Raw genomic sequence first — 7,527 nt, 5'->3', positions numbered from 1 at the left:
CCAGGAAATAGGAACTCTGTCTGGGTCTCCCACTTGGTGGCAGGGCTCCAAGGCTGTGGGGAGCAGGGTCCATCTCCCACAACATGGCGGGGCGCCCGGGAGACAAATAAGTACTGAGACTGTGGACTGAAACTAACTCTATGCGTCTGATCTCCCACCATATGGCGCTGAGAGGGAGTAAACAAATTTTACACAGCTGCTTCGTCAATTAGCTGATTCCTGATCCAACCTCTGATTGGAGGAAAGCGGCGTGCTCAGCGCGTGGAGAGAGAACGCCGGCAGAGCACGGACTGGTGGGAGAGGACTATGAAAGGGGGAGAGAGCCAACATGCGGGGCCCCCTGAGAGAGTCGGTCCGGGAGCTGGTTGGTGCCGCTCCTCCGCAAAAGCCTCCCCCGCGGAGGCGGAGGAGCGGCAGCAAATCCAGGAAGGACCGGGGAAAGAAAACAGCGTCCGGTGTCGTTCCTCCGCTAGTAGGGGAGTGACACCAGGCATATTAGCAGGAAGCTGAATCAGAGCTGGGGAGCTGGGACTTGAACTGGCTGTCTGGCATGGGATGTGAGTGTCGCAAGCAGTGGTTTAACCTGCTGTGCCAAAACGCAGCCCTAGAGTTTCCTTTCTTTAGAACACGGTTGGCTAAAAACACATTTCAGAGACGGTATCCTGAGAAGGAGGGCACTTGCGAGAACAGGGAGGGATGTGTAGATAAAGAGCACGGGATTTCACAAGGCTGCTCCAGGTGGCCAGGACGACAGGCCCCGTGTGGACAGCACCTGTGCCAGACTGAGCTGGTGGACGATAGCCTGAGTTCCATCTGGACACTCCTCAGAGGGGCCTCCACATGCATGGTGGGCATATAAGGGCAGTTCGTGTTCAGCATTTATCTGTCTTATTGGCAACCTCAGACAGTGGGCATTTGCGTTTATCCTTACACTTCCTCCACTTTTCACAGATTCAGTGATGGAGAAGGAAAATTATGGAAAATAATGACAAGAATCTTGACTTCAGGACTTGGTTCCAGTTCATTCAAAAAGGAACTTCTAGTTATTTAATGAACTTGAATGTTGAAAATACAAGTCAAACACTGCCTCAGGATGGGCATGGGTTTTGAAAACAAACTCACTATGTGTGTGAAGCTTCAGGGGACCAGACAACCCCATCTTCCTTCTCAGGAAGGGTGTGGCCAACAATGTTAGCAAATTCCTGACAGTTCAGCGTCCAGGAGTCAGCCCTGGAGTCCAAGGGCCTTGACCCTGGCTACAGGAGAATCCTCCCTCCACATTTGCAGAGGTGCAGAGCTGTGCTGTCCCAGGTAAGACTGTCCCCACACCAGGGCTTACAACAGCCCAGATTACAGTTTTCATAGATGTATTTGCAGGAAATGCATACCAGAAAACCACACTGCCCACCTGGATGATAAATTACGTACTCAAATGAGGTCAAATCGCAAATGTTGACCATACAGTACTACAGGTTTTGAGGCCAGAGGCTGTCAGATCCAATGATGTATTTTAAAGTCTAAATTAGAAATTAATGGAGGCTGGCACTGTGGCTCAGTAGGTTAATTCCCCGCCTGCAGCGCCGGCATCCCATATGGGTGCTGGTTCTAGACCCGGCTGCTTCTCTTCCAATCCAGCTCTCTGCTATGGCCTGGGAAAACAGTGGAAGATTGCCCAAGTGCTCGGGCCCCTGCACCCATGCGGGAGACCTGGAAGAAGCTCCTGGCTCCTGGCTTCGGATCGGCACAGCTCCGGCCGTTGCAGTCATCTGGGGAGTGAACCAATGGAAGGAAGACCTCTCTGTGTGTCTCTCTCTCACTGTCTGTAACTCTACCTGTCAAATAAATAAATCTTTAAAAAAATAAATTAGAAATTAATGAAAACAAGTATTAGGTTTTGTGCCCTCTAGAATGTCACTCATATGCGTTTATAATTCCACAAGGGTTTTGGTATCATATTGATGTCAGGAACATGACGAGGGATGAGAAGTGGACACCAGCCTGTGTCAGGGTGGCCAGACTGAGGAAGACATCCCTCAGCTCTGTCACCTTGGGTGCTGTGTACCTCAAAGCATTGTTTGATATTTGACCATCAGTCCTGGGGATGGAAGTGCTCCTGTCACCACTCCGACGGTACCTGAGAGTGAGTGCTGAGGACCTGTGACTGCTGTCATCACTCTGATGGTACCTGAGCGTCAGTGCTAAGGACATGTGACTGTTTTCATCACTCCGATGATACCTGAGTGTCAGTGCTGAGGACCTGTGACTGCTGTCATCACTCTGATGGTACCTGAGCGTCAGTGCTAAGGACATGTGACTGTTGTCACCGCTCTGATGGTACCTGAGCGTCAGTGCTGAGGACCTGTGACTCTTGTCACTGCTCTGATGGTATCTGAGTGTCAGTGCTGAGGACCTGTGACTGCTGTCATCACTCTGATGGTACCTGAGCGTGAGTGCTGAGGACCTGTGACTCTTGTCACTGCTCTGATGGTATCTGAGTGTCAGTGCTGAGGACCTGTGACTGCTGTCATCACTCTGATGGTACCTGAGCATCAGTGCTAAGGACATGTGACTGTTGTCACCGCTCTGATGGTACCTGAGCGTGAGTGCTGAGGACCTGTGACTGCTGTCACCACTCTGATGGTACCTGAGCATGAGTGCTGAGGACCTGTGACTGTTGTCATCACTCTGATGGTACCTGAGCGTCAGTGCTGAGGACCTGTGACTCTTGTCACTGCTCTGATGGTACCTGAGCATCAGTGCTGAGGACCTGTGACTGCTGTCACCACTCTGATGGTACCTGAGCATGAGTGCTGAGGACCTGTGACTGCTGTCATCACTCTGATGGTACCTGAGCGTCAGTGCTGAGGACCTGTGACTCTTGTCACTGCTCTGATGGTACCTGAGCATCAGTGCTGAGGACCTGTGACTGCTGTCACCACTCCGACGGTACCTGAGAGTGAGTGCTGAGGACCTGTGACTGCTGTCATCACTCTGATGGTATCTGAGCGTCAGCGCTGAGGACCTGTGACTGCTGTCACCACTCTGATGGTACCTGAGCATCAGTGCTGAGGACCTGTGACTGTTGTCACCACTCTGATGGTACCTGAGCGTCAGTGCTAAGGACATGTGACTGTTTTCATCACTCCAATGATACCTGAGTGTCAGTGCTGAGGACCTGTGACTGCTGTCACCACTCTGATGGTACCTGAGCGTGAGTGCTGAGGACCTGTGACTGTTGTCACCACTCTGACCTGTGTGTCAGATAGTGCTTATTATTGTGTTAGTGATCTCACTGCCCTGAAAAGTGAGCATGTTCATACCTGAGTATCTGTCCTAAGCATATGTGGCTGTTACTGTGGGCATAGCTCTGGAAAGCAAACTCGCTGCACAGACCCTTGCTTGGTCTTGGTTTCCTAGACTTGATTCAAGCCATGTCCACCCACCTGCAGAGACAGCATGGAGGCTGTGAGGACTTTAATGCCCTGAGGCAACTCCAAGTGAAGGTTCCCTGGGAACCTCCCTGGCCACAGGACACAAGGTGGGCAGCACTCATCACAGCCAGGCCAGAGGAAATGATCAACAGAAGGCCAACATTTGATCACAGCACAACCAAGTTTAAAGAGAAATATTTACTGGAGCTAAAAAAGGAAAAGTTCTCTGTGTGCTCCTCTACTGATATGAAGGAATGAGCACCAGCAATGTTTTTGTGAGCACAGCCAGCCTCCCCCGCCACCCATCCTGGTTGGGGAGTGAGAGTATTCATGAACACATCATGAGTAAGAGCCTGGCACACAAGCTAAACTCCCTTATTTTGTTTTGGCCAGAAACATACCATTTAGCAAGTGTGAACTCTGGCAGTTGCCTTTGAAAAATGTCTTAGAACTTTTTCCATGCCATTTAGCACCATGACTAAAATGGGATACACAAAGTTAGGCAACAGGAGAGGCGAATGTGTCCTGGTGAGAGGCAGACTGCACAGGGTGAGCTGGGGAACCCGGGGCTTCTGCATGAGGCGTGAAAGGAGGCTCCGCAGGGACATTTGGGGGGAGTATTCCATCACCTGTTCTGACAAGAAGCAAATAGGTCTTGGGGTCAGTGTTGCAGCACAGCAGGTTAGACTACCACCTGCAATGCTGGTATCCCACATGGGAGCCAGCTGGAGTCCTGGCTGCTCTGCTTCTGATCCAGCTCCCTGCCAATGCACCTGGGAAAGCAGTGGAAGATGCCACAAATACTTGGGCCCCTGTCACCCATGGGGGAGACCCAGATGGAGTTCCAGGCTCTTGGCTTCTGCCTGGCCCAGCTCCAGCTGTTGTGGCCATTTGAGGATGAACCAGCAGATGGAAGATATCTTTCTTTGTTTCTTCCTCTCTCTGTAACCCTGCCTTTCAAAGAAATAAATAAATCCTTTTTTTTAAAAAAAAAAAAAGCGAATATGCATGAAACCACTTGAATAATTTGCATTTTTATAACCAATCTTGGGTTTCTAGAAGGTGAGAAGATCCTCTTATTTTATTTAAACTATTTTTAAACTATTAGCTTTTCTTATAAAAATGTATTTATTTATTTGAGAGACAGTATTAGAAACAGAGAGGGAGAGATGGAGAGAAAGGTCTTCCATCCACTGGTTCACTCCCCAGTTGGCCGCAATGGCTGCAGCTGGGAGGGTCTGGAGCCAGGAGCTTCTTCCAGATCTCCCTCATGGGTGCAGGAGCCTAAGCACTTAGGCCATCTTCCACTGCTTTCCCAGGCCATAGCAGAGAGTTGGATTGGAAGTGGAACAGCCGGGACTCAAACTGGCATCCATATGGGATGTTGGCACTGCAGGCAGAAGCTTAGCCTACTTCACCACAGCTCTGGCCCCAGATTTTCCTTTTTTTGAGATTTATTTATTTTATTTGAAAGGCAGGGTTACAGAGAGAGGGAGAGACAGACACACACACACACACACACACACAGAGAGAGAGAGAGAGAGAGAGAGAGAGATCTTCAATCCACTGGTTCACTTCCCAAATGGCCACAATGGCTGGAGCTGGTCCAAACCGAAGATAAGAGCTAGGAGCGTCCTCTGGGTCTAACATGTGGGTTCAGGGGCCCAAACACTCGGGTTATCTTACGCAGCTTTCCCAGGTGCACTAGCAGGGAGATGGATTGGAAGTAGGAGCAGCCAGAACTCTAACTGGCACCCACATGGGATGCTGGTACCACAGGTGGTAGTTATACTCACTATGCCACAGCATCAACCCCAACTGTTAGCTGTTCAAAAAGATTTATTTATTTTATTTTATTTGACAGGCAGAGTTATGGGGTGGTCGGGAGAGGGAGAGAGAGAGAGAGAGAGAGAGAGGACACGAACTTTCACCTGCTGGTTCAGTCCTCAAATGGCTGCAATAGCCAGGGCTGGGCCAGGCCTAAGCCAGAAGCCTAGAATTCCATCTAGGTCTCCCATGTGAGTGCAGGGGCCCAAATACTTGAGGCATCTTCTGCTGCTTTCCCAGGCACATTAGCAGGGAGCTGAGTTGAAAGTGGAGCAGCCGGGTATGCGATGCCAGTGTCACAAAATGTCCTGTTACCAACAAAGTCTTCCACAGTGATTGTGACAGTAATCATAGTCATGTTACTGAATGCTCACCTGTGGCTGGGCACTGCACACTGGATATAAATTGCTTCTTATCCTCAGGTTTCTTCTGTAGCTCTCCATGCGCCTGTTTCGGGGCAGCGTAATGAATGATTAGAAGTAGAGATATGCAGAGAACTCAAATTCTGCTCCAATCATTTACTTAAAATCTTGGATCTTCTGCTTTCTCACTGCAACATGGGGAAAATAATGATCCTTACCTCACAGCATTGATGTAAAAAATAAGATAAAAAGTTGCAAAGCGCTTGTAAAATATCCACTATCAGTTCTCAGTTACAAGAAAACTGAAGCTGAGACCGCGTGCATGACTTGCCCAAGGAACATTGCCTCTTGACCACCCCATAGCCCTGCGAAAAGGTGACCTTGGATTATTCAAGTTAGAAATTGCTTGATGAGTGCACTAGAGTGTCTTTTTGAGGTCAAGGACCATGTTTCATTCATGCTTCCCTGAAACCATCAGAGAGCACCAGGGAGGAGGTAGATGCTGAGCTGAGCCTTCTGTGTTGGTCATGGAGGAAGGCATTATGGGATACTGACAGGAAAACAGGGTTGCACTCCTCCTGATGGTGGGAACCGAGGGCAGCAGGGTTTGCTGTGACTTGGCTGTCAGCAGCATTTAGGCAGGAGGACTGCCTTTCCCACCGTGACATTGCAGCCGTCTATACATTTCTCAGTTGGAAGCAAGTTGTGCAGGCTGCAGAGACAGCCCCTTCGTGGAGACTTTTACCTATTTCCATGTTGACAAGAGGCTCCTTTCTTGTCACAGTGTTATGTCTGAGTTGAAAGTGGAGCAGCCGGGTATGCGATGCCAGTGTCACAAAATGTCCTGTTACCAACAAAGTCTTCCACAGTGATTGTGACAGTAATCATAGTCATGTTACTGAATGCTCACCTGTGGCTGGGCACTGCACACTGGATATAAATTGCTTCTTATCCTCAGGTTTCTTCTGTAGCTCTCCATGCGCCTGTTTCGGGGCAGCGTAATGAGCAGAATTGGAGCAGAATTTGAGTTTATGTCTCCTTTCTAGCTTCACAGTGTTAATAGCATAGAGAAAAACGAGCCCTCTGCTCAAGAATCACACAAAAGGCGTAGCAATGGCTGAGGGCAAACTCACCTGTATTCCAGATGGAATTTTGTTACTGATCAATTTCAGGACTTTGGCAAATCCCTCAGTCATTATCAATAAAAGGGAGTTTAATCTGTTTTCTTTAGAATCTCTTCTTACTTGAAGAACTGTTAGAGTGATAGCTTTCTGGGCATACCCACCAAACAGGTGCAAGGCATTTAAAGAATGCGTGGCCACAGGTGCTGAGTTATCGAAAAGTCTTGGTGGCAGCTCTCACTGCAGGGCCCCAGTCTGTGCCCCATTATGAACTCGGATCTTAAGGGTGCTCTTGAACAAAAGTATTTCTGCCCTTTCTATGGTCTTCTGATTTTCTCCAGGTGTAACTTGAGTGTAAGTAGAAGGTGGATGTTGGCTACATGACTCATTAGGACTTCGTTTTTAGAGTTCAGTTGGGGAGCTTCCCTCTCATCTCTGGATAAGTCTATCTTAAAGACAAAAAACATTTTATACTCACTGTATAACAAACCTGTTTTGTGACTACATCTTGAGGAATTGCTAAAATACTGCTATTCCATTTTACTCATAATAGACTAAAATACTTAAGGAAAGCACATGTTTTTGGTGCAACTTATAAGTGCAGTGTTGCAAATTCTTACTGTATCAGAAATCTTCAACAGTTTCATTGTGTGTGTGTGTAGTTTCCCATATTCAAAACACAATTCTGCAACAAAATCTTCAAAAACCATAATACAGCAGCTTATATTTCAAATGTGCCTACAAAATATTCTTCTAATAGTAACTTAGTGAAATTAGTTTATCCCA

This window comes from Oryctolagus cuniculus, chromosome 2 (assembly GCF_964237555.1).
Source record: "Oryctolagus cuniculus chromosome 2, mOryCun1.1, whole genome shotgun sequence".
Taxonomy (NCBI): Eukaryota; Metazoa; Chordata; class Mammalia; order Lagomorpha; family Leporidae; genus Oryctolagus; species Oryctolagus cuniculus.
The sequence above is the reverse complement of the archived record's forward strand: the minus strand, read 5'-3'. Positions refer to the sequence as shown.